Source organism: Passer domesticus, chromosome Z, assembly GCF_036417665.1.
Source record: "Passer domesticus isolate bPasDom1 chromosome Z, bPasDom1.hap1, whole genome shotgun sequence".
In the NCBI taxonomy this organism is placed as follows: domain Eukaryota; kingdom Metazoa; phylum Chordata; class Aves; order Passeriformes; family Passeridae; genus Passer; species Passer domesticus.
The window spans coordinates 21,526,515-21,542,882 of record NC_087512.1 but is presented as its reverse complement, the minus strand read 5'-3'; the positions used below and the strand labels follow the sequence as shown (position 1 = coordinate 21,542,882).

Below are 16,368 nucleotides of genomic sequence, written 5' to 3'. Positions count from 1 at the left end.
TGACTGATTGGTCACTCTTGCCTCTAGAGGCAGAAGCTAGGAACCAAATGCTATACAGAGGCATGAAGCAGATGTCAGTGAATACAGAAAAATTTTGTACCCTCAAGGCCTCTTGGTTTTCTTCTAATACTGTCTAGACATCACCATGTGTGAGCTGACTGAGATCAGGAAAAAATTTCTAGACTTTACACTAATGGTGTCTCTTATAATGTTTTCAATGAGCCTTTTCAGAAAGATGCTCTAGCCTGATTCTGCTTGTGCAGATGGCTCCCAGCAATTCTGTAAAAAGTATCTGTCTATGATCTGACCCTTCTGGGTCTCTCCTTGTCACAGGCATCAGCTGATGTAATCACTTCCACAAACTTATTTGTCGCTCTTTTGATCTTCCCTTTAGCCTTTCCTCCAAGGCTTTCCACACAACAATTTTGAAAGTTTATAGAAATGCTTTCCATCAAATCCTGGTTACATTCCAACAGTAAAACACACTTCAATAGAAACAGTATCACAGCCCTTGTAAAGAGGCAATTTGTGATTCAGATTTCATAGTTGTACTAGGAAATGCTCTGGATCTTCATGTGCTTCCTCTTTTTAAGAGGCAGCTTCAAAGATGTTCTTGAATCAGGGACTTTTTTTATGAGTAAATATCTAGTGGGAGTTAATGATAAGTTCATTTAAAAACATTTTATTTCTGCTACAGTACTGTGGGAATAGATTTTCTGTGTTGGTGTTAACACTCATCAGGAAGACTGAGAACCAATCTAATCCTTGGCATTTCTTAGGCACATTTGAGTGATCAAAAGGGATTTGCAGAGATTATGGTTTCTTTGTGCCATGCAAATCATGTAAATTAAATGAATTAAGAAACAGAGCAACTCAAGTAAGACTGGGAGTGAATCTGTAGACTTAAGATCCAGATATTTAGAAGGCCATCAGGAGAGGTTCCTGCAGAAAAAAACAATGCTATTATGAGGAGGAGCAAATTCCTGATCATTGGGCAGACCACTCTGACCTAGAGTGTAGTCCCTGTATACCTGTAAGTCAGGAAAAGCTAATATTAGTAACTGTTTGCAGCCTGGGACTTAGTCCAGTGGCCCCTGATTACCAGTGATGTATGAAATAAATATTGACTTCCAGCCAGACACAAGATGTTGCTCTATCCCCAGGGATGACCCAAGATAATGCCCCTACTCTGTGAGCACCATGTCCTTTCAAGATGTTTAGCTGCAACCACTGTGGTATGAAACATTTAAACACTGCATAATAATTTATTTTCTAAATTTCTATGCTTATAGAGCTGAAAAAAACCCAGTATCCAAGTGTTAGTGGCCTTTGATTTGCCATGTGAATTAATGAGCTGAGTGGTGAATTAAGTTTTGGATCCAAAACCCCTTGAGAATTTTGACTTTTTGATCAGTCTTGATCCCATTCTCAGCACTATAATTTGCAGAAACCTTGTAATTAATACATGACTAATTTATTTATATAAATTTATACACAATCACAATTTACAGATAGTATTTGAATGATAAAAATTAAAGTAATTAACTTGAATTTCAAAGTTTCACGTCTCAAAACATACAATCCTAGAGGTGCAGTGCTGTATTACTTAGTAAAAAGTTTGCTGGACTGTAGATTACAGGCCTTGCTACAACTGACATGACTCTATATGGACCTTTACACACCTTTTTTTGTAGGAATAACATGACACCATTCAAGTTTCTCACCTAGAGTACTCCCAAGTCCTGATTTTGCCTAGGACAGAGTTAATTTTCTTCCTAGTAGGTGATACAGTGCTGCATTTTGAACTTAGAATGAGAATAATATTGATAACACACTGATGGTTTAGTTGTTTTAATTAGTGCTTACCCTAAAGGAAGGACTTTTCAGTTTGCCATTCTGTCAGTGAACAGGAGCACAAGATTCTGGGAAGGAGCATGGCCAGAAGTGCTGACCTAAACTGGCCAAAGGGAGTGTAATTCCCAGTACATGTATTGGAGACACTAGGCTGGGAGCTACTGATTGCCCTGGGGATTGGGCTGGTCATCAGACAGCTGGTGGTGAGCAACTGTACTGTACATCACTTATTTCTTATGGGTGTCATTACTCTCTCCCTCTCCCTCTCCCTCTTAATTATTAATTATTATTATATGGCAAAAGACAAGCTGTCACAGAATAAGACCAGCTGAATATATTTTGAACAAACTCAGGAAAAAACCCAAGGTTTATGACCTTCAGAACAAGTGGCAGGTAAGTCTGTAAGTGTATCTCTAGTCATTATTGGATGAAGGGGGAACACAGTCACCAAGGATGAGGAAAAGGCTGAGCTTATACACAGGGACAGGGAGCAGATTGCATTCTCCAGATTCCTGGAGGAAGTATTTCTTGACCTGCTGAGCCATTTAGACATTCATAAGTGTATAAATGGGATTTAAGTGGGATTTATCCAAGGGTACCGAGGGAGGTAACAGAAGAGCTCGCCAAGCTGCTCCTTACCTTTGGTCAGTCCTGGTAAACCAAGGAGGTCCCAGGTACCTGGAGGCTGGCCAATGGTCATATCTACAAGTAGTGTAAGAAGGAGGATCCAGGGAAATACAGGCCTGTCAGCCTGACCTTGCTGCTAGAGAAGATTATGGAACAGATCATCTTGAGTGCAATCACATAGCATATACAGGAGAACCAGGGGATCAGGCCCAGCCAACATGGGTTTTTGAATAGTCCTGCCTACCAACCTGATCTCCATTTATGATCAAGTGACCTGCTTAGTAGATGATGGAAAGGGTGTGGAGGTGTTTACCTGGACTTTGGCAAAGCTTTTGAGACTGTCTCCCATGGTGTTATCCTGAAGAGACTGGCTGGTCATTGCTTGGAGATGTGCACTCTTCACTGCTTTAACTGGCATAATGCCCATTTCCAGAGTGGTGGTGAACGGCCTTACCTATTATTGGTGGCCAGTCACTACTGGGGTTTCCCAAACCTCAGGTCTGGGATCAGTCCTTCTTATTATCTGGATGAGGGGGTTGTGTGCACCCTCAGAAAGTTTGCAGGCCACACCAAGCTGGAGGGCAGGGAGGCTCTGCAGAGGGATCTGGGCAGGCTGGATCATGGGCTGAGGCCAGTGGTGTGAGGTTCAACAAGGTCCAGTGCTGGGTCCTGCCCCTGGGTCACAGCAACCCCAGGCAGTGCCACAGGCTGGGGCAGAGAGGCTGGAAAGGACCTGGGCGTGCTGGTGACAGCAGCTGAACATGAGCCAGGCTGTGCCCAGGTGGCCAAGAAGGCCAAAGGCATTTGGATCAGCCATGGTGTGGGCAGCAGGGCCAGGGCAGGGATTGTCCCCTGTACTGGGCACTGCTGAGGCCACAGCTCCAGTGCTGTGTCCAGTGCTGGGCCCTCACTGCAAGAGAGACACTGAGGAGCTGGAGAGAGTGCAGAGAAGGGCAGTGGAGCTGGGGCAGGGTCTGGAGCACAAATCCTGTGAGGAGCAGCTGAGGGAGCTGGGTTTTATTTTGAGGCTCAGGAGAGACCTGTGTAGAGAGTGTAGCAGTGGGGAGATTAGTCTCTTCTCTCAGGCAGCCAGTGACAGGGAGGACGTGGCCTGAAGCTGTACCATTGGAGATTCAACATACACATCAAGAATAATTTAATTATATAAGCGGTTCTCAAGTATTGAAACAGGCTACTCAGAGAGGTGCTGGAGTCACCAGCCCTGCAGGTGTTCAAGAAATGACTGAATGTGCACTTAGTACTGCTGTCTAGTTGACAGGATGGCTGATCAAAGGTTGGACTCAAGGTCTTACAGGTTTTGCAACCTAAAAGATTCTGTGATTCTATGATTATCATTGGTATTATTTTGATGCTATTTAAATTTTTTGTTATCTTGATCTTAAGCCAGGTTGCTGGCTGGAGCTACAACATGACAGTATTTTTTGGCACCCAGTGTGGAGAAGAATTGAAATAAAATTAAAACTTATGGATTGAGATAAGAACTGATAAGTAAATGAAAAAATGTAACAGTAATCACAATATCTATAATTACAATGAAAAGAAGGGGAAGAGGAGAATAACGCCTAAGAGAAACAAATGCTGTACGATATAAGGTCTCTCATTCTGATGCCCAGCCTGGCCCCCAGTGTTGATTGGCCCCTACCTGCCGACTTCAACCAGTTTATACACCGAGTATGTGTCATGTTCCACCGCAGGGAACTGTAAGGAGTTATTTTATAAATAAATGGTCAGGAACGAAAGTAAGGCAAAGGAGGCAAACATTGTATATGACAACTTTTCATCGGTAACAAAAAAACCCCTTAAATGACAAGGATCTACCCTACTAAGGAGGGCTAGAGAAGACAGAGCAAGGGCAGGGAAAATAGAGAGACGGAGAGATAGATGGAGGTGAGACAGAGGGAAAAGAGGGCGTTACCAGCGCAGGTCGGGGCGTGCCGTCGCTGTGCCGAGGCGGGGCTGTGCCCGCTGCCCGCCGGGCAGGCGTGAGGGGAGCTCGGGGAGGCGGGCCAGGAACCTGGGCGGGAGGGGCAGGAGCTGGGGCAGGAGGGCCAGGAGCTGGGGCAGGAGGGCCAGGAGCCCGGGCAGGAGGGGCAGGAGCTGGGGCAGGAGGGGCAGGAGCGTGGGCAGGAGGGCCAGGAGCTCGGGCAGGAGGGGCAGGAGCTGGGGCAGGAGGGGCAGGAGCTGGGGCAGGAGGGCCAGGAGCGTGGGCAGGAGGGCCAGGAGCTCGGGCAGGAGGGGCAGGAGCTCGGGCGGGAGGGGCAGGAGCTGGGGCAGGAGGGCCAGGAGCTCGGGCAGGAGGGGCAGGAGCTGGGGCAGGAGGGCCAGGAGCGTGGGCAGGAGGGCCAGGAGCGTGGGCAGGAGGGCCAGGAGCGTGAGCAGGAGGGCCAGGATCTCGGGCAGTCGCGACGAGGATGGGCGGCGGGCTGGCTCGGGCCGCTGCATCACAGGTGCCTCAGGCAGGGGCGGAGCGGGCAGGGCGTCGGTCGGGCACACAGCGAGGCAGGACAGACGCGAGGGCGAGCAAGAGCCAGTGAGGGCAGGAGAGCCAAAAGACAGGACTCCAAAAGCAAGTTCGAAAAGCCCCCAAAAGAGTCAAAAGGCCAGGGACAGAACAGCCCGCGGAGCCTGTGACACAGCTCCCTTTTATGCCCCCGGCTCCCCCCCGAGCGTGCCTGCCGACCGGAGAGCATCGGCCCAGCCCGGTGTCCCACGGCAGGCCATTGGCAGAGACCTTTTCCGTCTGACGGGAGAGTGTCTCTGGGGTACAGTGCCTTCGGTGTCCCCCTGCTGTCCCCCTGCCTGTCCCGTGGGACACATCGAATGGAGGCCAGGCAAAGTCTCCCCGGAGACAAGGCTTTCCTGCATCTTCTCCTGGCTGCCTCCTGGCCATGGCACCTGTGCAGCCCCTCCTGCACAGGCCTCTGACAGCCATTGCTGAGGCCTAACAAAACTCATTGGCTCCTCACACTATGCTGTGCAGCATGCATGGTAACTCCTCTTTTTCCTTTGGAGGTTAAGGGTGTAATTAACCTATACAATACAGCTATTCGTCTCCATTGCCTGTAGGAGAAAAATTAATACTTTTTGATATAATTTATTGCATTTTAAAGGAACATCTACTCTAAGATAAAAAATGTGGTGATGATCTAGACTAGTAGCACAAATGTAAGTACCTATATTGGCCAGAAAAATTTAATCTAAGGCCATTAGTTTCATTTGCACTTCAAGTGTTTGTATTCTGAAGACATAGAGAGTAGTTGTAAGGCATACAATACTTACCCCTGCCTTAGTGTTATAACTTACATTATTTTGGTGGAGTCATGTATCCAACAGCATCTGGCATGTGGGAAACAAACCGTAGAAAATTGTTGCAAGCTAGAAGAACCCTCCACATGTTTTGTCAGATCTTGAGAAGACAGCTAGGCATAAGATAATGGGTTGTATATAAAACTGTTCTGAAGAAAGTATCAATAATATTAAATTTGGCCAGATTAAATAGTCAAAAAAAGAATAGAAAAATAGAAAAAAAAATAACAGGACATAGCAGGACATAAGAAAGCAAGTCTTTAAATAAAGAGTTAAAATGCGCCCATGAGACATTAAAATGGAAATGCGCATTTGAGTTTAGTTGGGTAACATTTAATATGCCAGCATAGTAGTTATGCAAAGTGGTAGCTTAACTTAATACAGTAAATGCTCTGAAAACTGCTGAGACACGTAACTTTTTGATTTTGGCTGGAAAACAGCATTTTAAAAGTAAATACATGAAAACATTGCCTTAAAATGCAGTATTTAAAATGTCTTTAAGAAAGACTTTGAACTTGTAAGAGATTATGCTTAAGCCACTTGTCAATCAATTTAGGACATTGGAAAAGCTGTAACAAAATTAGTTTTTTAAAATTCAGATTTTTTTGTTCTTGCCAATACCTTCTAAAAATTTTTCCTAATCAAATGTACAAAGCAGTCTCAAATGAAAGTGAAAGAATTTTTTTATGATATGAATACATATTTATTAAAATCACTAACAACTATTATACACATAGGCGTTAGGAGATGACTTATAAGGACACAGATAAGAAATAGTGTCAAAGAAAAAATTTCCATAAGATAAGAATAGATGGCAAACAGGAAGGGGTTAATTCCAAGATTAAATGGAGGTTTGTTTAACAGTAACACTTACTGTTAAACAAAATCTATACTATTGACTTTGGCACATGGTATCATTTGTACCTCAATTTGGGCAGAGACATCTTAATAATTAGATCTTAAGATCACCCCAGGAGCTCCATGTCTCTGTTGTCCTGAGGAGCCCAGAACTGGACACAGCACTCCAGGTGAGGCCTCACCAGGGCTGAGTAGAGGGGCAGGATCACCTCCCTCCACCTGCTGGCAGTGCTCTTCCCAATGCCCCCAGGATACTACTGGCCTTCTTGTCCCCCAGGACACACTGCTGGCTCAGGGGTGTGAATTTTGTCAATTATATAGGCAAAGGAAGTAGATTTTTTCCTGCAGTGATTATCTAGCCTGCCTTTTGGTACAGAGTTGGAAATATGATCAGGATCTATAGCCACCCATCATTTGGACTTCATATTAAGACTGGTGACAAAGGTGCCAATTAGTGTGGCCAGTAAGCAGATATCTAGTAACCAACAGGTAATCTGAGATTCTATCTGCTCTGGTTTAAAAGAGAAAATAATAATTTAAGCATCTTAGGTATAAAAGGTTCCAGGTCCTATCACAATCCTTTTAAGCAACTTTTCTTTCTGATTAGGGATGGATGTATTTCATTGTAAGATGTATTGAGTGTGTATGGTTAACCTGGAAGTGCTGGGCATCTGCGTCAGCAAACCAGGTAGCCTGTGTTTATCCTTCTGTATGACCTTCTGTATCTTGGTTCCTAAGCTACACCCTGAAATTTGGGAAGTCTGAGACTGGATTCTTTACTTTAGGGGAAATAGCTTGTGTAAATCCACAAAGCACATTCTAGGACATAAATAGCTCAGCCTTGCTGTTGCTAGTACAGACTGCATGTACTGTTCATCTAAACAGCATCATAGGAGGTAAAAGTGTTCAGAGGTATGAAGAGGCAGAAGTCTACATCAATCAGCAGTCGGCCCTTTCCCTTCTTTTTCTTTTTGTTTTTAACAAACTAGGTTACTAATAATATTATTTTCTTTTCCACTCCTCCTGATTCTGCAAGTTTCTCCTTTTCACTCTATTCCATTTCCTTCCACCTGCCATGCACTCCTCTATGTAGACACTACACCTCTTTTTATACTTACCTGTCTTATGCAGAGAAGTGTGAATGCTGACTTGATGCAATATCAAGTTTTTATTTTCACTCTTTCCAGTAGCATTCAGTGGATGTCATTTGTGGTGCTCCAGCATTCATTTGGCCTTTCAAAGGGGTTCACCTTTACTGAAAGCTTTCTGCTCACTGGCTGCATAGCAAGAATAGGAAGGAGCCCATTACAATATATTTTACCAGAAAAAAAAAGCCTGACTAAATTAATGGCTCAAGCAGGCCTTTGGCAGTTCCCACAGAATGTCCATACCCATGGGACAAGGCAGATAATCTCAAGTTCTATGTCTGACATTCTGTTTTCCTCAGAGATAAGGCCAGAAATGATGCTGATTTTTTTTCCTGTTTGCAAGCATTGTTAAATTGGATGGTAGTTCTAGCTAGCAGTTGAATCATATGCTCTGCAGCCTTGCAGACAGGTAGCACTGTAGAAAGAATATACCACGTTCTCATTTGGTAAAGGACTTGCTCCCTAAATTGTAAAACAAGAACCACCGGGAAAAAAGGCAACACAACAACTCTGCTAAAAATTAGTGCAAATTGCATAAAGGTGTAGGATTTTGAAATAATCACAAAAACTGTTCACTGTCACACTCAAACTGCTATTGGAAGTTCCTGACATATGGAAGAGACATGGTTTTCCTTTCAGATAGCTGGGATATCTCAATTCTAAGGATTAGCATATTGTCAAGAACTGGCACTCTTTGGTATGGACAGGGTATTGAAATATTAGAAGCTGTATGGAAAGAGGAAAACCATCTAGGTGGATGCGTTTACACTTGGGTAGCTAATTGTCTAAATAGAAAACTAATATTTCTTCAGCATCTAAAGGTTTAAAGTTCCTTGGAAAGAACAGTTGTCACCTTCTTCCCCTGACAGTAGATGAGGGATTTCAATACTTAGGTATTGGTTTAAAGTGCCTCAGATTAACTTTCATGTTTTCTGCTGAAAAAACACATGGTGCAGTAGTAGGGTAAGACCCTGTGTCCAGGGATTCTTGGTCACAATGGTCATGGTCTATTCTTCACAAGCCAAGACAGGAGGAGCTGCGTGAGTGCCATTCATGGGGCATGCAGCAACCTGGTGCTTGTTCGTCTGTGCTTGTTCCTGCCATAGGAAGGGCACAGCTTCAGTGTCTGTGATGTGTGTTAATGTGCAGCTCACAGAGTTGCTCTGAGAAGACCCTTGACAGACTAACACAATTTTTGATAAACCACCGTATCCCTTATCCTTTGCCAACAGTTCTAGGTGCTGAGGCAAAAAAGTAATACTACCTTAGGAAATGAAATGAGATCCAGTTTACAATTTCAATCCTGTACAGCCTTACACATGTGAATCATCCAATGTACTTGTAAGTAGCTGCATAATTTTGAAATTATGAGTTTTTCCAAATAATTTGGTTTTTTTAAAGTGTATGGGAGAATGTCTGTTTCTCTTTTTCCTCTGCTTTTTTTTTTTTCTAGTGAAAATAATTTTTTTCCTGAATGTCATGAAGTATAAGTGACAATATTTTTCAAGATTCCAATGAAATTTGTTTTATGGACATAAGACACTAGTAAGATTTTGGAAAGTAAAAAAGTGTTTTCTTCATCTTTAAGGACTTATGTACTTTCTTGGCAAGCTGGTTTTGGCTGCGGTAGAGTTGATGTTCTTCACGGTGGTTGGTGTGGGGCTGTGTTTTGGTTCTGTGCTAAACAAAGGGTTGAGAATGTAATGTTTTTTCAGTTGCTGAGCAGAGCTCACACAAAGCCAAGGTTTTTTTTTTTGTTTTTGAACTGCCACACTGACAGGGGAGGTGGGAGAGCCTGGGAGGTTGGGAGGAGACCCACTCAGGACAGGTGACCCCAGATGACCAAAGGGATATTCCAGACCATCTGACATGCTCACTATATTGAATGAGGAGAAAAAAGAAAGAAGCGGGGGACATTTGGAGTGAGGAGTTTGTCTTCTCCAGTTACTGTTACACATGATGGGGCTTTGCTGTGCTGGAGATGGCTGAACACCTGCCTGCCCATGGGAAGAAGTGAATTAATTCCTTGCTTTGCTTGGTTTATGTGTGGGACTTTTGCTTTCCTTATTAAACTATGTAAGTTTTCCAGCTTTTACCATTCTGATTCTCTCCCTGATTCTGTTTTGTGGGAATGAGGGAGCAATTGCTTGGTAGTTGTTAGCTGTGGTTAATCCATCACACTTGGATGCAAAGATTTTTAAAATATTGTAACAGAGGAAACTAATTTAATTTTTAAAACAACAATAATGTTCAAAGGACAGACTCACACATTTTTTTTTTTGCACTTAGTTTCAGTTCACAGAAAGAGTGAAGGCATAAAGAAAGAAAATACACTACAAAATACAGCAGCTGAGAGGCTTCAGGGATGTGAGAACACCAGATAGGCATTACAGGCCCTGATGAAAAAAGAATACCATTGAAACACAAGAAATCAGATTTTGGAACTACATCGAAATAGGGTGGAATTGATACAGCTGTCACAATTCAGCATTTTTTTTTCTTTTTCTTCCCTTCACTTACTAAACTCTGTTTATATTGAGTCTCAAGTTTTTCTCACTTTGCTGTTCTGAATTTTGGTCTCTGTCCTAAACCCTGGAAAATGCAAATGGGAAAGTGAAGTACACAGACTTTAGTACACAGAAGTAAATAATTGGCTCCAGACCAGTTGCAGAACCCTTAAGATGTGGTTATAGTACTACAGGCAGTGGCCTAAGGGTAAGACCCCTGCTCTCAGACTAAGTAATTGGTAGTGGAACAGGTCTGTATTGCTGGAAGATGTGGACACTGATCCTTTGGGCCAGGAAGTTCCTATGGCTTCTGCTGGAATGTGTAGCAGGAGAGAATCAACATGTGCACTCTTTCTTGAGTCATCCTCGTAGCAAATCACTATAGATCTAAAAGAATGTGTGCACTGACTTGGAATGGTAATTGTTGTGTCCTTACACTTAGTACAGACATATGTGTTCAATAATATAAAGAAACTAAGTAGCAGAAAGGACGAAGTAGAGCTTCTGATATATCAGAAGCAGTATCATTACCACAATACAAAGGCTGAGAGATCTGCAGTGTTCAGGAGAAAGAGAAATAAGCTAAAAAAGGATACACTGATCACATCCTGTCTCTTGAAAACAGGGGTGGCATGAACAGATCTTAATGCTTTCAAATGGCTGATGAATACCTGCAGATCTCATACTGTCTCTTTGGATATTTTGGAAGAGCTGACAACTGATAGGACCTTTTCCACTCATGCCTGTGGGACTAGGTTTCTGACACTGATATATTACTTAGAGAGATAAATGTAACCATGTTTTTATGTAAAGATTAGAAAAAAAGAGCTGTGACCAATGATAATTTAATCTTAAATTAAATAGAATGACATTAGGCTAAACATTTTTAATTTCCAAGGAAAACTGAGGGTACTTAGAACATTTAGAGCTAGAAATGTAAATGTTTTGTGGAATTTTTATAGACTCTATGAAGAAAAGAGTTCTAATTTTACATAAGAGACCACCACAGAAAGGATATTAAAATAAGCAGATTGCCTAAAAGGAATGCTTTAATGGATTTGACAGTAAGAAAACACCTGTCAGAAATTATGGCAGTGGAGGGAGAATTTCATAATCCATCTCTGTTTAAATCATGTGCTGTCAGCTACCCAGAGACCTAGGAAAGAAAAATCTGCCCAAATTTTTTTAAATATCAACCAGTGAGTCATAGTTTATTTTTATGCATGATCATCTACCATTTAAAGCCTTTCATATTAATTTCACCTTTTTAAAATTTTTTTCTTTGTTGGCCTTAGTATTCAGTTTTTTTCACCACAGTAGTTTAGATTGGTTTTTTTTGTAGTTTTTGTTTTGTTTTGTTTTGTTTTTTTTTGTTGGCTGTACAATTTTTGTTGTATTCCTCTTTGTTTCTCTTATGTGGCACTTCACTGAGAAAGAGTCTCTCTAAAGGATCTTCAGAAATAGGTATTACAAAGACAAACTGCAATGCATCAAGATATATTTCTCAGCACCATATTGCATTTGGACATTTGGTGTATTGGCATAGAAATAATTTTAACTAAGGCAATAACATAACTGACACAGCAACAAAATGCCTTACATTATTTACATGATTTTGGAGAACCAACCAATTTTCAAAGGAAAAAGTATTTTGTTGTCTACCAGTGCCAAATTTTGGCATAATTTCTTGTCTTTCAACCTTAACATGAAATAGTGAAGAAGATATGTATTAAGCTATGAATATTACTAAACTACAGATATCACCCCTTGATGCTGAAAAAAGAAGGATAAAAATATAGTGATCTCTAAGTTTTGGGTGTGCCCTGGTTCTGGCCAGGATAGAGTTAAATTTTTTAAGTAGTGAAATAAATGGGCAGGAGATCTTTCTCCTTTTTTAATGCCTTTATTAAGAAGAATCAGCTCAGGTGGGGAGAAATCGACGGGTTGCGCCCACACCTCCGGTGCTCCCAGGCGTGCCATGGAGAAGGAGGATGATGCAGCTTTGTCTGCTGGTCTGCAGACAGAGCTGGGGACTCTGTCCTCATGGGAGAGTCCCAGATGCCTAGCTTGTTTGTTTAACAACCCGGGGTGTCTCTTTAATCAGTATCTTTTCAGGTTAGGGTGAGAAACAAAAAGAGTCTAAGCAGGTACGGGACTATGCTCCCATCCTTAGACGTCACTTAAGTCACTTGTTGGCTCGTGATTTTAGGGGTTTTTCTTGTAAAAACTGTAAAACTGTAAAAATTCAGGGCGCAATGCATTTCTCATCTGCATACTGGCTCTGATGTCACTGCTATTCTCTTTACCTTGGAGGGTCTGTCCTGGTGTCTTCTTGGCAAGCGGCCAGCATCAGGGAAACAGTAGTTAATCACCGGCCATTAACAGGTAATTTAAGGAGCCCCTCTCCGGCAGTGAAACCAAAGAGGTCTGACTTGTTTTTTAACTCTGAAACTCAAAAAAAAATACAACTTTCTATTCATAACAAGTAGCATGGCTAAACTGGCATGGCTAGGAGGTTATTCTGTAGGACTGCACATCTTTGTAGGAGGTGGGGGGGTAAGGAGCTCTCCCAGGTGTCTAAGAAGGAGGGTGGGCGGCCTTTGCTGTTGATCAGATGTGGAGGAAGGGGGGAAAGCCAGTGTTCATTGTTGCTCTGGGTCTATGGTGAGCATTTGCATGTAAACTACACTGTCTTTTGTACGCTTGTGTTACTAACATTGGTGCTGTTAGTATTCACTTTCTTATCTCATCGATGTTTCCAGTACATTGTTCTTATCTGAACCCATGATGTTCACATTTTGTGCATCCAATTCTCAGCTCCATCCCACTTCAGTGAGAAGGGGAGAGGAAGGGCAAGCAAGACAGAGGCATCTGCCGTGCGAGAGTCTTGGTGGAGTCCCTGGACTGGGGAGTATGATTCCCAAACCATGACAGGATGCCATTAGCGCAACTTTTATAAAGGGTGTTTCCTTCTACAAGTAACAGATACAATTAGCAGTAAACTAAAGGGAAAATTGGGCTCTGAGCTACTGGAACTATACTAATGTTTGTGAAAGGCCTTATTTGATGTATAGGTAAAGCCTATATGTCTGCAGAGCCTATGTATTTAAATACCAGTGTTCAAAGCAAAGGTGTTGTTAGTGTCCCTCTGAGAAGGACTGAAGGGCAGAGCTGAGACTGCATTTGATTGACACTATAAAATGTCCATCTCAATGGTGCAGAAAGCTACAGGGCATGGACATAGATTGTAAATGATATAGCAGCCAAATACCAGATGTCTGATATGAAAGATAACTAAATCAGATCAATTCTGTTATGCCTCAAATGAAGCTACTGGCATCATATGAAGACAAAGATATAATGATAGAGATGTAATTAGAGATGAATTGATTGTGGCAAATCTATCTGTAGATGAATAATATGGGAAGGGTAAAATTAAAATTAAGTCTCCCCTTATAGGCTTCTCTTCATCTTCCAAGGAGTCAATGGAAAAAACTCGCCAGAATAACAGTTCCTGTGGATGTTTCTTGGGACAAAAGACTCTTCAAAAAGCAAATGTAGGAGGCAAAACAAAGTTGTACACCATGATCATGACTGATGCAGATTTTGGACTGAGCCTCTATCTTTGCAAACTAAGAAGCTAACTTATGCAAAGAGGCTGGCATGACATGGGGAGCATTTGAAAGGACAAGACAGACAATTCCACTCTACTTTTGGCAGGTTTGAAAGTTATGCTCGCGGTAAGAAGTTTCAGATCTTCAGAATTGCCAACACAACTTTTAGCCTTTGATTGCCTCTGTGATGAGAGGTTGCAGTAGCATTGGGGCTGATTTTGAAAGGATCTGTATTTTTGATGGAGCTGTAAGAAGTGTACAATGCTGTGAACTGTTGCTGCATGTAGAGATGAGGCTGCTAATACAGCTGCAGTGCAACCCAGGACAATGCAGTAGGCATACCAGCCATACTCTGACACTCACTCTGAGTCTTACATTCAGGGCATTAAAGAACAGCAGCAATAATACACAGCTGAAGATACATGCAGTGTTGCAGGGTTTTTAAATGGAAGCAATGTACATTCTCTGGTTTTCTGTGTAAATTTGGAACTTTGTTGTTGTTCGGGAAGACCAGTATCAACCTGGTTCCAGAAATACTACCAGTTCAGCTCCTGAATAATTTTAGCCACAGGAGTTTCAAAACTCAGAATGGGTGCCACTCTGAATTCAGAGCTCCTGCTGTACTTTTGTGCTCTGCTCACTCTGTAATAAAATCTAAAGAGCTGTCTCTACTATAACAAGTCATGGAGACATTTTTTTTGCATCCCTCAACTGTACTCTAATTCAGCTGCTCTGACAGACAATGCAACAGACATGCATCTCTCCAGTTTAATGAAATTCAGTGGCACTATTGCAACAACTCTTCAAGTTTTGATGTTACCAGGATTGAATGGGGCATTTTAATGAAGACTTGGTGGCCATTGTGCACTTGGATGTTAGTATTTCATGGGTGACTGCTTTTCAGCATTTCACATAGCCTCTTGATGGGTGGTTTTAAGTTGTATTTGAGCTTTATTGTGGTGATGGTCCTCTGACATCTACTGCCCTCATAAATGTGTACTACTCTGTCCCACTGTTTCTTTTAAGTTGTCCATTGGCTTTGTAAAACTTCTAAAACTTGAGCCTTGGTGTGCAATGCCTACCTAGAAAGTTCATGAGCCCGATGCTGTACTGTCAGACAGTATTTTAGAAGTATATTTTCTTTCATTATTAATAATTACTATGTCTGAAGCTCTTGGAGAGTTGAAGTGAAAGTGTCCTGAATGAAATGCCACCAATAGAGGTTTGTAGGGGAAGGTATTTCCATTAATATGTATTTAGACTTTAGGCAAATTTGATTTATCAGTCTTCCTCCTATTTCACGCTAGTTACGCATTAAAATATGAAGTGAATAAATGACATGCATGACAACAGATTCATACAAAACCATCTTGTTGGAAAGCAAATTTTTTCCCCTTGCAAGTTAGCATTCATATGAGAAAGGAGGAGAGAAACCTGGATGAGTTAAACATCTAGCAAGTATGACCTGAATTTCAAATGGTCTCATATATGTAATAAAACTTAATTTATCTTCATCATTAGAGAACACAGAACAATCAAAAGATGTATATAAAGAAATTTAATACAATTTATTTATAAGCTAAGACTAGCTCAATAATGCTTTCATTTGGAAACAAACTATTAAGAATGTACACTATAGAAACTAGAAGCAAATTGATTATTGTAGAACTAGGAGTTAAATAGGCTCAAATATTTGCTTTATTAGCAGTGTGTGCTTTCTGCTATTTTCCAAGGGTTTAAAAAAACCCAAAAAACTAGGAAGATAGCAGAAAGCACATACTTTTTTCCTACTTGTATATCTTTTTTAAAGATATAGAAGTAGGAAAATATTCCCTTTAAGCTGAGCTTAATATTATATTATTATGACACTGCAGAGCAATTTGGCAAAAGGCTGCAAAACTTCACTATTATGACTTCCAGCATGGCTGATGTCAACACTTTGTAAATGCTACTTGTTTTAGCTTTTATTTCATGGTTATGGCTTTTCCTCATTTGTCCTTCTGTCACAGTGACACTGAGCATGAGACTTGCTATACAGAATGACACAAGAGTAGGGAAGGAAGGCAGAACTTCCTCTCATGTGAAGGGACCTGCTAAGTGAGAGAGAAGCTTGCAGAACATGGCAGCCTTTCTGATGCAGCTGGATGTAATTTGGAAGAAATGGGAACTGCACTACCTTTGTTACAGACTCATTATTCCCTTCTACACTAGCTGACCCAGCCCCAACCTTTGGTAGCTGTCAGGCTTTTACAGATAGTCAGTTCATCTTGCAGGGTCCTATCAGCAGAACACCTGATGACACTAAACATAGCTGAAATCAAAATTCAGTTTCAGAGCTGTGCTTTCCATACATAATCATGTAGAACTCTTCCAAAAAATGTCTCAGATATCCACAATTAGTATACTTTAAATTAGTGAAATGTTTTGACCTTA

General features: G+C 41.7%; 1 long non-coding RNA gene across 1 annotated transcript in view; it reads left to right on the top strand.

Annotated features, from left to right (window-relative positions):
- The window catches only part of LOC135290861 (uncharacterized), a 119,947-nt gene that overhangs the window by 23,817 nt on the left and 79,762 nt on the right, over positions 1 to 16,368 (top strand). The window lies entirely within an intron of this gene.